The sequence below is a fragment of the Taeniopygia guttata genome, chromosome W (genome assembly GCF_048771995.1).
Source record: "Taeniopygia guttata chromosome W, bTaeGut7.mat, whole genome shotgun sequence".
Classification (NCBI taxonomy): Eukaryota; Metazoa; Chordata; class Aves; order Passeriformes; family Estrildidae; genus Taeniopygia; species Taeniopygia guttata.
Genome location: NC_133064.1, coordinates 648,126 through 666,835, shown reverse-complemented (window position 1 = coordinate 666,835; position 18,710 = coordinate 648,126). Strand labels below are relative to the sequence as shown.

Below are 18,710 nucleotides of genomic sequence, written 5' to 3'. Positions count from 1 at the left end.
CTTTCTTCTTGTCGAAAGCTCTCGCTCCCTGTCCTGTCCCCTCGATGGTCATGTCCTGTCCTGTGTCACGGGTGTCTGCACGTATTTGTCCCGGAGCTGCTCTGCCCTGCTGCCTAGCCTGTAACAGCACACGTCCTGGGGACTTGAAATTGGTAATGCAGGGTGTATTTGGGCTCTAGCTTGTGTCCATTGTTTGCCCTAACATTTTTGGTGCTGTTAAGTTGTCCTGCAGCTGTTTCACACTAGTCCTAACATCCTTTCAGATGCAGACAGTTCAAATAAGTGGCAGAAGGCCCCAGTGCTGGGTGAGGGTGTTGCCATGAGCAGGTCAGTCATTGTTTGCATTTGCAAGGGAAGCCTAAATGGTTACTGTGTTACAGCAGTGTTCTTTGCCTTTTTTTTAGGAGGTCCAGGCAGATAGCAGCAGTGAAGGCCCAGTGTGCCAGGTGAGCAGTGGACAGAAGCAGTTGTTCTTGCTCAGGTCTCAATGTTTGGTGCAACTCTAAGCATCCATTCTTGTTTGTGTGCTTTAGGGAAGCCACTTGGAGTATGCCAAGCTCCTCTCACCAGCTGGCCGATGGACTTCCTGCGCTTGTGAGTCCTCTGGAAGTATTTCAGGACTCTTGAGATGAAGCCTTGAAATTTTGTATTTCAAGATGGCATCCGGGTAGCCTTTGGCAATGGCCAAGGAGCTGTGGTGAGACGCCGAGATAGAGAGGGGGAGCCAAGGTCCACTTTGGTTTCAGCAGTGCTGAGTCACTTTGTCTCTTCTTAACCCAGGCAGACGATGAGAGATGACGATGGCAGCCTCTGAGCATTGCCAAAGTGTGGGGCCCGAGCAACCAGGCATTCGTACGAGATCGGTGAGTAGCAGAATTGCTGGGTTTTGTCCATTGTGCAGATAAGATCATGCAGTGATGTTTGGTGTCCTTGATTGTAGCTGAGCACGGGACTACAGCCCGGTGACCATAGGACATTCCCAGCAGACAAGGCAGCCTCCATTAAAAAGCGACATGGATTCTCATCCCCAGATGCCCAAGAGATAAGTCGAGGGCTAGGGCCCACGGAGGGGACAAAAGTGAGGTGGTGGGAGGGCCTTTTAAATCAGCTCTGGGGGTGGAGATGTTTGAGAAGTGTCCCTTTAGGCCACCTGAAGGGAAAATGCTTCTTTTGATCACAGTGCTGAGGTGCGCAGGGCAGAGCAGTTCCGGTGTGTGTCCTGTCACTTGTCTCTGGTGCACTCTGTGTTCTTTGGGTCTCCGAGTCCTTTCTTCTTGTCGAAAGCTCTCGCTCCCTGTCCTGTCCCCTCGATTGTCATGTCCTGTCCTGTGTCACGGGTGTCTGCACATATTTGTCCCGGAGCTGCTCTGCCCTGCTGCCTAGCCTGTAATAGCACAAGTCCTGGGGACTTGAAATTGGTAATGCAGGGTGTATTTGGGCTCTAGTTTTTATTTGTTGATTGCCCTAACATTTTTGGTTCTATTAAGTTGTCCTGCAGCTGTTTCACACTAGTCCTAACTTCCTTTCAGATGCAGACAGTTCAAATCAGTGGCAGAGAGCCCCAGTGCTCGGTGAGGGTGTTGCCATGAGCAGGTCAGTCATTGTTTGCATTTGCAGGGGAAGCCTAGGTGGTGACTTTGTTACAGCAGTCTTTATTCTTAGGAGGTCCAGGCAGATAGCAGCAGTCAAGGCCCAATGTCCGAGGGGAGCAGTGGACAGAAGCAGTTGTTTTTACTCAGCTTTCGGTTTCTGGTGCAATTCTAAGCATCCTTTCTCATTTTTGTGCTTTAGGGAATCGACTCGGAGTACTCATACCTCCATCACCAACTGGCCAACGGACCGGTGCCAGGAGCGTGGCTTCTCGTTTTCCAGCCTTCCTTGCTGTGGTGGTTTTGAGGAACTTACTGGATGGTTTTCTTTTGTTCATAGTTGGTGTAGGAGAAGGGCCATGGTGTGCTTTTTGCTTGTTACGGTTCTTGCTTCAGGTGCTCATGACAAGTGTTTTTTTTGGGTTGAGTCTTGTGGTTGGATTTCTTTTTGATGGGTTCTTATGTTTTTGAAGGATGTGTTTTTAAAGGTTTATAATGTTTTTTATGGGTCATAGCATGAAGTAGAGGGTAGGTTTTTAATTCGGCTGTGGAGGCTTTTATTGGCGTGAGTATGTAGTGGTTTATTTTGGTTGGTTTGAGGTAGTGTCCTGTAGTTAATTATTGAGGTTTTTTCAATATTGATAATTGCATTCTTGTTTATTATGTTGTAGGGGTTTTATTTGTCTTGTTTGATTGCTTTGTGTGTTTTATTGTCTCAGACAATTTGGGAGTTATTATTTATGGTTACTTTTCTCTTTTGGTGACATGTTTATTTCTAGGTGGTATTTGTGTTTTGATGGTTTAAGGCATTCTGAGGTCCTTGAGTTAGGAATTATTATTTTGTTGTTGTGAATATATTTTTTTTTTTGTAGTTGGATGTATTTGTTGGTTTTTATTAGTTTGATTTTTGGGAACATGGGTATTTCTATGGTGGATCTTTATAGCTAGGTATTTTATTTGGGTGGTGAGTTTTTTGTTTCTTCATGGTTTCGATTTTTTTTATATCTGTAATTATTTTGGGGGAGTTTAGTTAATTTTTTAGAGTATTGGGTTCTCTTGATGAGTTAGTGTAGTGGTAGGGTATTGTTTGGGTTTTTTTTAGAAACATTTGGGATCTGTTGTATGGTTTGGAGTATAAGAGGTTAGTTGAAGAGTTTTTTTCTTTTTAGTGTTTTTTTTTTGTTTTGTGTGGGTTTTTATAGGTGGGTTTTTTTTAATTAATGTTCCATTTTTGTTATGTGATAAGAACTGTTAGTGAAAGGAGCGTAGTGGGGTTTTTTTTGCTGGTAGTTGGTTGGCTGGTGGAGCCTTTCTGAATTTTTTGGATGGTATTCTTGGTTATTCGATGCTGTTTGTTATGGCATTTTATTTTTAGGAATTGGATTATAACTGCAGAGTTCTAACTGTAACTCTAATGAAACAAAACACATGCATAAATATGAAAACGGGAATATAAAACTTCAATTTTAAATATAAACGGAAAACATATGAATAAAACATGTAACATGAATAATGTTATCCATTACTATTAGGTATTATATTGTTTGATATATAGTATTTTGTTTATATAAATACAGATAAATATAGATTATAAATATAAATAAAATCCATATAAAATATCCATATGGAGACGTATAATTAATACATGTGGATATATAAATATAAAAATTACTAAATAATAGAAATCAATACAGTACATAATGCATATTTTACTGTGTATGTCCTATTTTAACACATTCTATGTCCTAAATATTATATATCGAAATACGGTACCTCAATATATTGTAATCGAATATATAACAACTTGTAAAAATCAAAAATAGAAAGGTAGAAATATTTAAATATAGTTTAAAATAAAGGGGATTTTTATTTTGTATTTGGTAGTAGGTAGGGGGTTTTTTATAAAATCTATAAATATAAATAAAATAAAATTAGAAATCTGTGTATAGAAATACATCGTAAATACCTTAAGATCAATATAAAAAATTCAAAGGTAAGTAAAAATCAATATTAGCAGTATCTATGAAGTATAATATAAATAATAATTTGTCTATCTTGCTACCTTAATATATATGATATATATTTATAAACAATCACTATAAAGTAGAAATGCAAATGTGACTATAATGATGAAAAAAACATGTAAATATTCAAGTATCGTTTAAAGAAAGGGCTTTTTTTGGTTTTTATTTGGTTAGAGGCAGGGTTTTAATGGAAGAAAAATGAATATACCTTTTCTTTTGATATCATTCTAAGTATAGAAATATATATTCAATGTATACAGAGAGATATAAAAATATAAAATAGAAATGAAAATAAGTATTCCGTATAGATAGAATATAAATAACACCATACATCAATCTATATTTTAAATGTAAATTTGAATATAAATGCGAAAAATAGAGATAAATTTAAACACAGATTGAAAGATAAGGGGTTTTAAAAAGATTTTTACTTGGATAGAGGCAGGGGTTTATTTTAAGCAATATAAACCTTTTAGAAATAGAAATCTAACTATAGAAATATGTAAGTAATATATTAAGCAATGTATAAAAATGTAAATTGTAATAAAATATAATAGGAATAAATGTAAGAAATTATTAAAATTGCAATTATACATCAATATGCATTATAAATCCGAATGTGAATATAAATATGTAAAATATAAAAATAAAATATATTGAGATGCAGTTTGAAAGAAAAGGTTTTTTCTTTTGGTTCTTATGGGGTTAGAGGCAGGGGGTTTTTTTGTTGGCGTTCTTTTCCGCGCGGGCTGTTTTGGGGCATTTGCTTCAGAGGACGTTCCGGAGGGGCGGGTGGCAGCGCTTGCGGACACAGAGCGGTGCTGCAGCCGCCGCCCGCGGCCGCTGTCTCGGCAGTGGCGTGTCGCGGACTCGCGTGCCGCGCACACGGGCTGTGGGCTCAGCGGCTCCGCGGGCGGTCGGATTTGGAGCAGGCGCCGACCGGCATCGGCAGATTCGCCTCTCTCTGCCCGGCTCCTGCAGCGGCCGCCATCCTGGGCGCGGCCCCTGCCTCTGCCGCGCTGGGTGCCCGTCCCGTCCCCTCCCGTGCGTTCCCACCGCCTCCCTGCCGTACAGCTAGAAATAAACAACACCAACGTAGAAATATACATAGGTTAAAAAGAAAGGGCTTTTGGGGCGGGGCGGCGTTATTTGGTTCGAGGCAGGGTCTTTTAGTTTCTGTGCGGGATTTTTTGGGACATTTATTTTGGAGGATTTTTCCCAAGGGGATCGATCGCCGCCGCTCTTTTCCCCCTGCCTCCCCTCCGGGCGAGCGGCGGCCCCCGGCTATGGCGGGCGGCGGTGCTGCCGCCTTGTGGCCACAGAGCGGTACTGCAGCCCCACAGCCAGCGCCCGGCCGAAACCACCGAGACGGGGCGGAAGCGGCAAGAGCGGCCCCAAAACCACCGAGATGTGGCGGAAGTGGCCAGAGCGGCTCCAATTACCACCGAGATGTGGCGGAAGTGGCCAGAGCGGCTCCAATTACCACCGAGATGTGGCGGAAGTGGCCAGAGCGGCTCCAAAACCACCGAGACGGGGCCCGGAGGGGCGCGGGGCGGCGGCGAGCGGCGAGCGGGGCGGTGTGTGTGAGTAGAGGGGAGCGGTGAAGGCGGCTCCGCGGCGGCGCCGGGGAAGGATGGCAGCGGCGAGGGCGGCCCGGCGGGGCCGGTGCTCCCGGGCCGGGGCGGAGCGGCGTCGGAACAGGGCTGCGCCCGCCCCTCCTGCCGCCCTCCTGGGAATGGGTTGAGGCATTATGGGTGTATTGAGGTAGGGATAACTACTTTGTTGGTTTGTAAACAAATGTCAGTTGTTCTGACAGGAACAGGCTGAATGGGGCTGTAGCTCTGCCTACGAGGTCAAGCAGTGATAAGGCCTTGTCAGCACGGTAAAGAAGTGAGCCTCTGTGTAGCACTTCTCTGTAACAGATTAGCAGCTGCTGTAGCATCATTTCCTAGACATTGAGTGGTCTGGGGCTGGATTAGAAAAAAATTAGGTTTAGTGTGTTGTTTAACAGCTGCAGGTGGAGGAACCTGTGCCTTCTGCTCTCCCCACAGCTGTCTCGGCTGTCACACCTGTCCTGAGGAAAGCCCTGTGGAAGGAGCTCGGTGCCGCGATTCAGGACCCTGAGGCCACTGTGAAACTGCAAATTCTTTCCAAGCTGTTGCCACCTCCGGGAAGCAGAGGGCTGCACAACCTGATGGACTGCCTTCCTGCTGCTCCGGAGAGAGCAGGCAATGAAGAGAGGTGGGCAGCGTGTGTGTGTGTGTGCCTCCCCCAGGGCTCAGTTTGTCCTGGGAATCAGTGTGATAGGAATGGGAGCATTAACAGCGTCCTCTCCTCCGAGAATCTGTTGCTTTGCACTTTGGCAGCAAGACATCTTTAAGATATACAAAACCAAGTTAAAATGTTAATAAGAAAGTCAGCAGCTATCTCTCTGCAGCTGGGCCATGGCAGATGCCATATCCACGGTGCTTAAAAACTCAGAGGAGCTGCATTCCTGGAGGAGACATCTCTTCTCAGCCTGCGTAAAGGGGTTAGTTGCCATGTACAGCAGCAGTAAAGATGAAGGCAAGCAAGAAGTGGAGAGGTCCATGCTGCTGAGGCTAGAGGAATTATTGGTGAGACTGCTTATCTGCTTTGCCACAGAGGGACTGTATGCATATGTGTGATTGGGCAGTTGTAGATTTTGTAAATACAGATTGGACTCGATTTCCTGTTTTATGGATTCTGGTTTCCGTGGATTTTTCATAGCTTTTTCCGAGTCCTGAGAATCCTTTATACGAGGCAGTTTTGTGTTCTTGATGATGACTTTCTGGTACGAATCGCCTTTGAATGTGTGAGTTTGAGGTATTTAGGAGAAAGAAATCAAAGATTACCAGTGGAATTAAAAAAAAAAAAAAGTTAAAATTAATTAATTAAATTATTATAAATTAATTAATTTAATTTTTAAATTTAAGTTATCACCTTCTTTTTTAAAAGAAGCTGATAGAGATACTTGTGCCAAGACCCATCTGCCATGCCATCTGAAGTCTGGGGCAAAAGTCTGGTTGATCAGGAATAGAAATCAGACTTTGATCTTGAAGAACACTACTTGGTCACTCCCTCTGTATACTGTTGCCTTGGTTTGAGTTCAGTGAACACGGATCCCCGTGACACGCAACACTGAAGGTCCCTGGGCAGTGAATGCCTTTGCGCTCTCATGGCTTTTGCTGAGACTCCCTTGTAGGACCTGGCTGACTCTGCAGGCCCTGGGGCCACCTCACAGGGTCCATCCCATCCTGAGGGTGTTTCCAGCCTGGCGAGGTTGGCACCTGCATTCCCAGGACTGTTGGGATGTGCAGCTGTCAGTCTGCTCCAGGCTCTCGCTTTGACTTGTCAAGTTGCGAATCCTTTTGCACTTGAGGCGTTTGAAGAGTATTGAGCCGCTGGGTTTTTGGAACCTACAGCCCAGCTTGCTTTTTGATTCCATACAGCCCCTGCTCCCAGACCAACAAGTTTCTTTTGAGCCAGGAATTAGGATTGTTGTATCCAAGAGCTTTTTTCCCTGTTACCCTCAGATCATCCCACGTGAGCGTTTGGCTTGCGTGTTCTTAGTGTGTCCCTTGAACAAAAATTGCTGTAGAAGCTCCATGTGCCAAATGTAAACCAACACCTGTTTTTACTTGCTGCACACAGTGTGTGGTTGAAGAAGTGGACCCAGATGACTGGTGTGACCTTGTGAAGACAGGGCTCAAGTAAGTGCTTTCATTTGAATTTGGTTTGGTTTCACCAAGTTCATTTTCTTTGCCAAGTTAATTTTCTTTGCCAAGTTCTCATTTCTTACCCAACTTGTAGCTTCAAGTGGGTTTTCTTGGGTTTGGTTACAGTCTGACTTCTCTGTGATCCTTCTCCCAAAGGTACCGTTACAGAGATGAAACATTTCTGAAGGTCCTGAACGTTGCCATCCAGTTACTATACATGAAAGAATCCTCACTAAGAGCGTAGTCAAGCTCTCCAAACTACACATGGTGGTCACACAGCACTCTCCATTTTTGGCAGCCATCCTGAGGTCAAGAGAAGATGATTGCATGAGCGTCCAGACAAAAGGTATTTTTTAATCATCTTCTTCCCATCCTAAACACAGCTAATCTTCTCTTTCTTGCATTATATTCTTTCCATCCAGTAACACATCCACCCATGTAAATACTTGCAGAGTTATTAGCAGTTCCAGAATACTGGCATTTAAATTGTACCTCTGCTTGGATCCAAATGTTACATTCATTTTATGCTGGTTGTAAAGACTTCTGTTTTTAAAACTAGTGGAAAGGTGGGTTGGGGTTTTTGTTTGCTTATTTGTTGTTCTGGTATTTTTAACCCAGCTGAAGTCTTGGATTTATTGTTTTGGTTTCTGAGGTACTTAGTGTAAGATCACTGAAGTGCACATAGATCCTGTGATGTTTAAGCCTTGGCTACACGTGACACAGGCTTCTGAAAATGGAAATGGCCTTGGCAGAGTAGCAGCTGTGAAGCGAAGCAGAATTAAAATGCATGAGAGCAGAAGAACCAAGTGAAATGGTACTTCTGGGTGCTGTGTGCTCCTCTGGCCTCTGCCTGCTGTGAACACTCTGTGTTGCAGCTCGGTGTAGTCCAATTCAGTGTTTGTTTGGTTTGATTTTTGTGTGTAACAAAAACACTGCTCACTTACTCTAAACAAATTCCCTCCTTTACTGGACACATCCTGGAGTGGGACCAGACTCCCCCTCACCCTGGAGGAATTCCCTGCTCCTCTGGAGAGGGGTGAAGCCAAAGCTTAGGAGCAAAGGCAAACCACCAAACCAGGGGCATTCTATATATATCCAAATAAGGGGCTCTGTCTTCCTGCTTTTCCTGTAGTTCTCCTTCCTGGTTTCACCTGGCCTGGAAGGATGGGCATGGCCTGTATTTGTCATCTGAAAGTGGTGTTACTAAGTCTGTCCAGAGGTTCTGATTACAGACACTCATTTTCTGCCAGAAAACATTTTCATTTCATTCCTTTCACCCAGGATGGCTCTCTGTGGTCTCAGACAGTGTTCCCTGGGAGGAAGGGCAGCCTTTGCCTCGCCTGCACAGCTCAGGTGGATGTGACAGAACTGGTGTGGCCTGACAAGGCATGAGCAGCTGTCTGTGCACTGGAGTGCCTTGAAACCTTTCTCTGTGAGGTTTTGGACACTTTTCTCTTTGGGATTTCTTGTGACACAGCACCAGGTATCCCTTCCTTTGTATAAAGTCCCGTGGTAAAGGATTGAATGATGGACAAGTGGGGCCTGGGATAAAAATGGTTCTGTTAAAATTAGGCTAAGAATGCAATAGAGAAATGAGCTTCCTTTTAATGAAATAGTTAGGAATAAAAATGCTTTTATATTTGAATTGGTGTCCCCTCTCACGGATAAAACCCCCTGGTGAGCAATCACAGCAGAAGTGTGAAAGCCGGGATCCATTGGCTTCCACAGTGGACTTAATGTTCATTTCCTCCTCTCTTTCAGGACAGGAGAAATCATTAAGCTCCTCCCATCTTTGCCAGAAGCTTCAGTGTTTAAGCAGCCAGAGCCAAGAGGCTTCAGCACCAGGGGTGTGCACTGGAGGGCTCCTGGTCCTGCCCACGCTGTGGGGTAAGTCAGAGGGACGCAGGGTTCCCCTTTTCCTCTCCGCTGGGATTAAGTGCCTCGGGAATGCCATTTCTGACAGCCCAGCCGTACCCCTGTGTGCTGGGAAAGGGCAGCAGGGAAGAGGCAAATGCCAGAGTTCCTTGGGGCTGACGGAGCTGTGGTGTTTGGCTGTGCCCAGGGGGGCAGGCTGGGCATTGTTCGGGCACCCAAGGACTGGTCTGGGGCTGGGAGCCCGGGGAGCCGAGCTCTCGGTGCATTCCCAGCTCTGCCAGCTGCTGCAGGGCTGGGTGCCAGCCTCTGCTGGGGCTGGGGCAGGAGCTGCAGGGCAGGGCTGGCAGGATTTGGGAGCAGAGGGAGGAAAATGAGGAAGGGTGCTGGGCGGCGGTCAGCCTGTGCTGGTGTCAGCGCAGCCGTGCAGGGCGCCGGGATCTGGGGTCAGCTCCGGCTCTCCTGGGGTTCAGGGTGCAAGGTCGGAGGGACTGGGTTTATCTGTGGCTTTCCAGGCCAGCAGGAACAAGGGGAATGTGGTGCCAGAGCTGTGTCCCATCGGGCTGCGCTTCCCTCTGAGCACAGAGTCTGGGCTGAGGGGAGATTGCTGCGAGTGCCCCGTGAGCAATCCAGGGAACTCGGAATTGCATCCGCTGCTGGGAACACTGCCTGAGCTCTGCTCAGGCTGTGTCTGCGAGGAGTGGGATTTGGGCTGCAGAGGTGCTGCTGGGCACAGAAAATGGAGTAAATCCTCTCCAGGGACGTGCAGTGAAGGATAGTGCAGCAGGGAAGGGGAATATTTACAAACTATATCAGTATTTCTCCCAAAACTGGGAGAAATGGGGTGGAGCAGAGATGGGGGTGGTTTGGTTTTGTCTGGGCCGGTTATTCCTCGTGCAATGTTTTAAATCTGTTGTATGATTTACTCTCCAGTATCCTTCTAACAAAAGCTGACAGAAATTTAGGTTCAGGGTTAGAAGTTGGGTCCATTCACTGCAAAACCTTGCCCAGGCTGGAGGACTGGGGTGATGGCTGCTCTCAGCAAAGGTTACCTGTGAATACCGTGTCAGATTTCCCTCAATGCTGGGCAGGAAAGGTGAGGGTTTGGATCAGGAATTCTGCAAACAAGGCCTGTGTGATGTTGGTTTATTGTGTTTTTCAGGGAGCCAGGGCTGGCACAAGGACTCGTGCAGGTGCTGCTCTGGCACTGGAGCTGTTGCCCTGTGGAGCCATTTTAAAGGTGTGATTATGGAACATTTTGGAGGCTGTTTCTGGAATTCCATTTGTAGCTGGATCTCATTCCGAGTGCAGCAGTCCAGGTGAGGGTTCTGACCTCTCCAGACTTGTGCTCACCTTGGTACAGCCCGGGGCTGGAGCAGGTTTTCCAGGGAAGTGGAGATGGCTGAGGATGGGTGCTCTGGAAAGCAGGGACCTGCTGGGATTTGCATTTGCAAAGCTGCCGTGAAGTTTGTAAAACCAGCAGGAAATTCTAATTCCTGTGGGTTTTGGGGAGGAGGTGCAGGTCACCCTGAGAGCTAGACCAGAACTGGTTTGTGGTAAGGAGTCTGAGGTGTGTAAGTGCCACAGCTGGTATGAGCTGTGTGCTAAATGCAGTCCCAGCCCCAGAGGGAGGCTGATGGGCTCTGCTCATTGCTGTCCCCAGCTGTCCCCAGCCCGCTGCTCCCCCGTGGATCTGCTCTGGATTCGGGCTGTCGGTGCTGGAGCGCCCTGCTCCCTGCAGGGCCCTGCCCCTAACCCACGCAGAGAGAGAGAGCCCTGCTGGCCAGAGTGATCTTTTTTCATTTTTTCTCCCTGTGCTGTTAGCAAGGAAGGGATGGGACTGCTCTTGGGCCGGGAGCGCTCAGTGCTCAGGTGAGCACCCGCCTGGGAGCGTGAGGGTTTGCAGAGCGAGCAGCTGCTGCGGCTCAGGAGCAGCCACAAGTTCTTTGTTCCAAGGCAGGCCAGAACTTTCTAACCCCGGGGTTTATTTGGCTTTTGGAACCCAGCACCTCTGCTCAGTTCTGCCGCACTGAGGGTACTTTTGTTCAATGCCTTCTGTTGGAACTTGTCAGCTCTCAGTGTAGCGCACACAGCCCCAGCCCTGCCCTGCAAACCCTTCCCCATCGTGCCCACACAGTTTCCTCTCTCACTCACTCGGGGCAGGCTCCTACTGACAGCCACAGAAACAGAAGTTATTTTATGTTGTTTTATTCTTTTCCTGCGTAATGCCCGTGTCTTGTATTGGTACATCAATCCCAGCTTCTCCCGAGGCTGCAGATCAAATCTTTCAGTGTCTGTGGGAGTTTCTGGTTTTCCCATTCCCACGTCTCCCCTCTCTCTCTGTATGAAAAAAAAAATTTTAATAATGGATTTGTTAAGCATTTGTTGCATAAATTAACATACAGAAGGTGTTATCATTAGTATTATTATAATAATATAATTAAAATGTATAATTTTGGCATAAGATTTTTAAATTATGGTGTTAAATTTTATTTATTGTTATCTTTTATTAGTTATTCTTATTTTTGATATTTCTTAAAGTTGTACATTTTTATAAGTAGATTTTGTGTGAATAGATATGTTTATACATTTTATTAAATTTTTATATTTATATTTGTGTGTTAATAAAAGAAAATTTATTGTTGGTTTTTTTTTAAACTGCATATTTAATATTTTTATATTTTTTAAAATGTTATTTATTGTAAGGGGATGTAGAATTAGATTGTTTATTTAGATAATATTTTAACTGATTTAATTGTTTTAGCGTTGTTGTTGAAGTAATAGGTGGTATAAAAAGTGATGCTACCATTTTTAAGTTTCAAGGCTTAAAATTACTTTTCTATTTTGGTTACTATTGATGGATAAATGACTTTTTTGTTTTAAATTGTTAACTATTTTTATATAAGGGCTTTTTAATTATATGGGTGATTTGTAATGTTTTTTATTGGTATATTAGGTAAGTAAGTCAAGAATGGATTTTTTGAGTAGTGCTAGATAAATACAAAGTATGTAAACTTGAAACTTCAGTTAAAGTTACTTAAACGTTTGTTTTAGATTGGTTAATTGGTAAAGTGATATAATTAAAAGTAAATAAAGTAAATAGAGTAGAGGTATAATATTTGATAGAATTTTATAATTGGTAAGTTATTAAATAAGATTTTTATAATATTGATTTTTACATTTATAAAGAAACTTAAAGTTTATATATTTTGGTGGGTGTAGTACAAGATGTTAGGTGTAAGTTGCAATTCTTGTGTAATTTACTTGTATTTACATATTTACTTGTATTTACATATTTAGTAACATAGTAACCTATGTTACTAAATATCTATATTTAGTAACATAGGTGAAATGATATAATTAGTAAGTATTAAAAGATTGTACATTATTTTAGAGTTTATAACAGTTGATAAATGTTAAATTAGTGGTAAGTTAAATATTTATGTGTGGATAATGATTTTTTAAGTTTATTTAAAAAATAAGTTTATTTGTTATATTGATAAAGTTAAATTGTTAAGTTAAAATTATTTTAATTTATTTTTGACGTAGAAAATATTTGGGTTTGTTGTTAATTATTTTATTTAGGTAGAGTTAGGGTTAGGTTAGATTTTAAATTTTAATTGGCAAATGTTACTTAATATATTTTTATATAATGTTTTTAAAAGTAGTAGTTAAGAGTAAAAATGTTAGGATTAAAGATTAATTACATTATTTAATAATTGGTTTTTTTAGAAGTTTTTTAGAATAGATATGCTTTGAATATAGTAACCTATTTTTATAAGGATTTGAAAGTGGTTATGGACAGGATTGTGAGTTTGGATTTGGATATTGAGAGTGTGAAGGTGGAGGAAATGTATGAGAGAGTGATTACTTAGTGTGAAACTTAGAAAAAGAAATTAATGTTGTAGTTGGATTTTATATTGAAGTGATTTTGTAATAATAACTGAGGAAACTGATAAGATTAACAGTTTGGAGGAGGTTTTTAATCAAATATCTTTTTTTTAATCTTGAAAAATATTTAAAATGATGAGATAACATTAGGTTAAATTATAGAGTTAGTGTAGAGATTAGTTAGAGAGTTAACCTGGTGTAAGAGCGGTATAAGTTGAGAATAAAAAAGTAGGAATTGGAAATTTTATGTGTTTTTAGATCATTATATAAAGAGATAAAGTATATTAGTAGTAAGTGTTTGAAGAAGTTAGGATAACTTTTAAAAAATATTTATATATTAAGGAAATAGAGTAAAATTTTTAAATAGTATGATATGAATAGTAATTGCTATTTTTTGGTGTTACAAAAGATAAAAAGAGTAGGGATTGTAATGAAGAGCAGAATTTTTGATGAAATTGATGATATAATACACTGTATTTTTTTACTTCTGAATAGGTGTTTGTTAGTGTTTTCTTTTAGTTGTTTTCATTGGAGTTGTTTTAATTTTTAAGAAAATTAACCATATACTGTATAGTTTAGAGAAATGATCTTTGATAAAATTTAGGATAAGTTATATTAAATAACATTTAAATTTAGACAATGAATTTTGATAGTAAGGAATAATAAACTTAATTTTATTAGATAAAAAGAAACTTAATGTATTTATTTAAATGTACTGACATTTAATTTTGTTTGATTTTATTAACACAACATATTGAATGTTATTATTTATAAATATTGAAGGTCTTTTAAGTCTTTTGGTTTTAAAGAAATTTTAGTTGGTTGAGTTATAATTATTACTTATATCTTTACAGGGTGGTTTTATTTATTGGGAGATATGTTTCTTAGTAAAAGATCTTTTATTTATGTTACATTTCAAATGGTGCTAATTTGTACAGTGGGGTTTTTTTAAATGCAGGATATTGATTAGATTGTTTTATATTTTTTGTGGGCTTTGAAAAAATATTTATATGGTTAGGCTTTTCTATTTTTGAAGTATGTTTTGATGGTTTTTGTTGTTTTTCTGAGAGTTTTTGATTTAGAATTTGAAGAGTATTTGGCGTTTGGAGGAAATAAAGGTGAGGGTTTTTGGATACAGCTGAGTTGTATGGTATGTTATTTTGATTTTTTGTTTGGTTGTGGGGAAGGTCTCCTTTGGTTAGATGTGGGAGCGTGAGACTGGAACTAGGACTTTTTGTCTAATGCTTGATGAGTCTGTTTTATGGGGAGGAGGTGTTATTTTAAGTTTTATAAAATACACTGAGAATTAGTTAAACTCATGGAAGAAACATTATGGTAATTAAAGGGTGCTATGTTTAAAGAGCTATAAATCTGTTTTAATAACTGCTTGACATAAGGTGAGTTGGATCTACTTTTTCTGCCCCAGCAAGCATCAGGCACATCCACATCAATGGCACGACCCCTGCCCACTGCTCCTGTTTCACCCGACCAAATTCAAGAGCAAAAGTTGGTTGGGCTTTAAGAACTTGAAATAACTTTGAAGCAAAATAAATCACATTTTTCCCCTGTGTTTTTTTCCTTTCAGATGCTGCACTCACCTCTGCAGACAAGCGCTGAGCTCTCACTGCAGGAACCTGTCAGGCCTCGGTGGCTGTGAGTTCACGTTCTTCTCACTGGGGAATTGAAATAATTGCTGGTTAATTGCAGAAATGTTTTCTGGAGCCTTTCCCCTTTTGTGCCCCTGTGCTGTGTGGGACAAGGGCAGAGGAGCCTCGGGCTGGAAAGGGGCAGGAGAAGGCAAAGGGACCCCCTGGTGTCCCCAGGGCTCTGTGGGGAACAGAACGGACACTGTGCGGGCACGGGGAGGTGAGGAGTGACAGTCTGGGGCCAAATCCCAGCTCACCCGCAGGGAAATAAGTGAGGGACATTTTGGAGGGGAAAGCTGAGGCCATGAGTTCACCCAGCCTGGCCAAGTTGTGTTCGCACAAAGTGGCACCGGAGGCGAAAGTCAATCCAGAGCCCACCCTGCTCAACCTCTAAGTCCCAGAATAAATTCTTCAAGCTGCCCGTTGAGGGACTAAAAACACATGAAAGAGAACCAAGAGAATTCCAAGAGCAAACCAGAAGGTTCCTGGGAATCCCACTGCACTGTTGTCACAGCCTTTTTGACAGAGCTCTTAAGTTTTTTATTTTAATGCTGATTTTCTCTGCCTGGATCATTCACTCCGTGGGCTGTGGGGACTTTTTGGGATTGAACTCCCTCCCTGTGGCCCTGACACTGCTCAGGAGCTGGAGGAAAAGCAGAGTCAGCTCTCCTGGCAGGGGCAAGGAGTTTTCCCCCAGAGCAGATGCAGCAGCTGCCCTCCAGCCCGGCCAGGAGGGATCTGCTTTGGCTCCTGGCTGCTGCAGGGACAGAACGTGTTCAGCTGCTCCAGGTGACATTCCAGCTGCCTCATCTCCCATCCCTGCTCCCGCCCCTCCTGCTCTCAGCTCCCGCCCAGCCAGCTGTGCCGAGGGGAATTTGTCCCACCAGCAGCAGGGGAAGGACAAGGGCTCCCACCCTGGCACTTGGATTGTCCCTCTGGGGGATGCTGGCTGCTGGGATTTAGATCATTCTATACATTTGGCTGCTGAAACTTCCCCACCCAGGGGATTTTGCACAAAGATTGTTCTCTGCGTGGTGCCGGGATTTGGGGTTCAGTATCAGCTTTGCTAGTTCAGATGAATTATGCCCACAGCCCCAGGTTCCCTGCTGAATTCCTGCTGGAATAACCTGACAGTGCCTCGTGGAGAGTGGAAATTCCCATGCAGAGCTGCCACTTTAGCACCAGCTGTGTCAGGAACCAGCAGAGGTTCCAGGGAAGCTCAGTGGGATCAGGACAAGGACAGGTCTCTATTCTATAGAACTTGCTATTTAAAACCCTCATCCCCCAGCCCAGGGCTGTGTCTGGAGTCACTTGACAGAGTTCCCTGGAACTCAGCTGATTTCACCCCCCGGAGCTCAGGCTCCAGCTGATGTTTTAAAGCAGGACAAGGCGGTGGCTGGATGCGCTCCCGGCCTGTGCTGAGGCAGAACATCTGTCCTGCAGAAGCTCCGCTCCTTTCAGAGCCTCAGCAGCGGCCTCTGCATGTCCTTTTCCCTCAGGAAAGGGATGCACATCCCTGCCTGCAGCACACCTCCAGTGGGACCCACCTGTGAGAGTTTTCCATCACTTCTGCACCTCCAGCTGGCTCCCTGGAAATCTCCAGACATCATCGCACTCGAACCTCTGATTTTAAGGCATCTCCGAGGCTGTGGCTTGGCATTTAGTATCTGTGAGGGAAGATTGCCTTGGCTCAAATGAAATGTAAACTTTAAGGCATTTAGAGATTTTGAGGAGCTAAGAGAAATACGTCTTACTAGAATTAATTAAAATAAGAATAATAAATGAGTAGGCCTTGATGAAGTTAGGAGTTAGTAGTTAACTAATAATTAATTGCTTGTCAGCACAATGTTTAGTTAGCTGGATTTATAATGAAGAATATAGAAACTGATAAATAGCTTTTAGGAACATAAGACAATTGTGGGCCTCCTCTGTTCTGAAACCAATTGAAGACAAGGAATGGGAGTTCTACCAAGAGTTCATTTGTCATACTTGCATTGAAAAGGTAGAAAGGTCAGAAGGAGGAAGATGTCATTTACTTCCTCATTTTGGGACCCCTCCCCATGAAAGGGACCACCGACCCATTTCAAGGGACAAACTACGCATGCTTAATAGCTTTTGGAGTGATTAGCATACGAAGCGGGGAATGGGATGTACCAAAATTATGAATATGTATTTGTATTTTGTGTATTCAATACTTGTATGGATAAAAAGACTCTGTAATCACCTGGAAGGGGCGGTGTGTATTTGGGAGCGATCCCGCACGCTGCCCGGCGTCGAATAAACACACACTTGCTAACTTTAAACTGTTTAGAGAGTTTTTGTCCGTCACAGTTGGATTTCGATACTAGATCAATATCCATATTTTTTTAATAAATCACAAACGCTGCTGGTGGATGATGGCCTCAGGCTGGAAAAGAGGGAGGAGATTTGGGGTGGCTGGGACATACCTGGCAGCTGTGTGGGAGCTCGGGGAGGTCAGAAACGGGGATTGCTGTCAGAGCCCCTCTGCAAACGGCCGTGCCTCCGTTCCCAGGTGATGCCAGCCGTTCCCTGGGGTCCCTCCGGGCTGTCGGTGCCGTCTGTCCGGGCTGAAGCATCCCTGCGCGCCTGTGGGGAGCAGCCCCCGGCCGAGGAGCCACGGGCAGCCCTTGAGCCGCGTCCGTGCCAGCGCTGTCCGGTGCCCCGGTGCCCGTGCCGGGCCGTGCGTTGGTCACGCTGCGAGCCACGGGCCGGGCACGGCAGCTCCTGCCCTGCCGAGCCAAGGACCGGAGGTGCTCTCTGCCCTCCGGGGGCTCCGGGCTCCTGCAGCCCCGCACCGGGCGCAGGCGGAGCGGGAGCGGCGGCCCCGGCGGAGCGGCGGTGCCGGTCCCGATCGCCGCCCCGATCCCGCCCCGATCCTCCGGCCCCGGCACCCCCACCCTGCCCGCCGAGGAAGGAGCGGCGCTGCCCGGCTCCCACAGCAGCCACCGGCGGGACCGGGGCCCAAATCCCCGGGCCCGGCTCCCAGTCCCGGTCGCACCTGAGCCCGTCGGGCGCCGCGCAGCGCCGGGAGCAGCCCCGATCCGATCTCCGCACGGCGCTCCGAGCGCCGGTCCCGCCGCAGCCCGGCCGAGCATTCCCCGCAGAATGTGAGGCGGGCGCGGATCCGCCGCCATTTATGGGCGGGGGGCGGGGGGGCGGGGCCGGGGGCGGGGCCAGCACAGGTGCGCGCACAGGTGCGCGGGGCCCCAGCGCGCCTGCGCGGGGCGGGGCCGGGGGGATTTAAGCGGCGGGGAGGGCCGGGCAGAGCCATTTGACGCTGGGCGCTCGGGGCGGGAGGTTGCGGCCGGCCGGGCCCCTTTTTCTCTTTTTCTCTATATTTCTTTGCTTCTGTGTTTCTGTTCTTTTGCGTTTCTTTTTCTCTATACCTCTCCTGTGTACCCTCCCTTCCTCCCCTCCCCCACCCCCTACACCCTCCCCCCCCCAAACCCCCCCCCTCCCTCTCCCCCCTAGCCCTCCCCTCCCTCCCCCCCGGGCGGCCCCCCCTACACCCCTTTCCCTTTCCTCCCTTTCTATTCCCCTACTGACCCCTACCCTGTTCCTCTATCCTGTCCCTGTTCCTTCCCTCCCCAGCCGGGTTCCCCCGCGCCCCCTTTCCCTGCTCCCCTCCCCGCTCCACACGTTCCGCCTCCTTCCCCAAACCTGCCTTCAATCCTTCCTTTCCTTCCTCCACCCTGCCTTCCCCCCAGCCCCCTCCCCGACTGCCCCGCGCACCCCGACCTCTGTCCCCCTGCCCCCTGTCCTTGTCCCCTTCCTCTCGGCTGCCGCTGTGCTGCCCTGTTCTCGTTGCCCATTCCCCTTTTCCTTCTTTCCTCGCAGCCGCGGGGCTCGGGGTGCCGGATAATAAAGCCCAGAGGGCCGGAGCCCGGCGCCCCCCGCCCTCGCTGGGGTCCCCACACGGGGCAGGAGCCG

The 18,710-nt window shown here is 45.5% G+C and overlaps 1 protein-coding gene and 2 long non-coding RNA genes across 4 annotated transcripts in view; 2 read left to right on the top strand and 1 right to left on the bottom strand.

The window, feature by feature from the left end:
* The window catches only part of LOC121468907 (leucine zipper protein 2), a 281,472-nt gene that overhangs the window by 202,215 nt on the left and 60,547 nt on the right, over positions 1 to 18,710 (top strand). The gene's annotated exons all lie outside the window — the stretch shown is intronic.
* Positions 5,093 to 7,142, top strand: LOC140682067 (uncharacterized). The gene is made up of 2 exons (XR_012053316.1): positions 5,093 to 5,196; positions 5,665 to 7,142. It is a non-coding gene; the product is annotated as an uncharacterized lncRNA (long non-coding RNA).
* Positions 11,415 to 18,224, bottom strand: LOC140682066 (uncharacterized). The gene is made up of 2 exons (XR_012053315.1): positions 14,712 to 18,224; positions 11,415 to 11,562 (listed from the first exon to the last, which is right to left on the bottom strand). It is a non-coding gene; the product is annotated as an uncharacterized lncRNA (long non-coding RNA).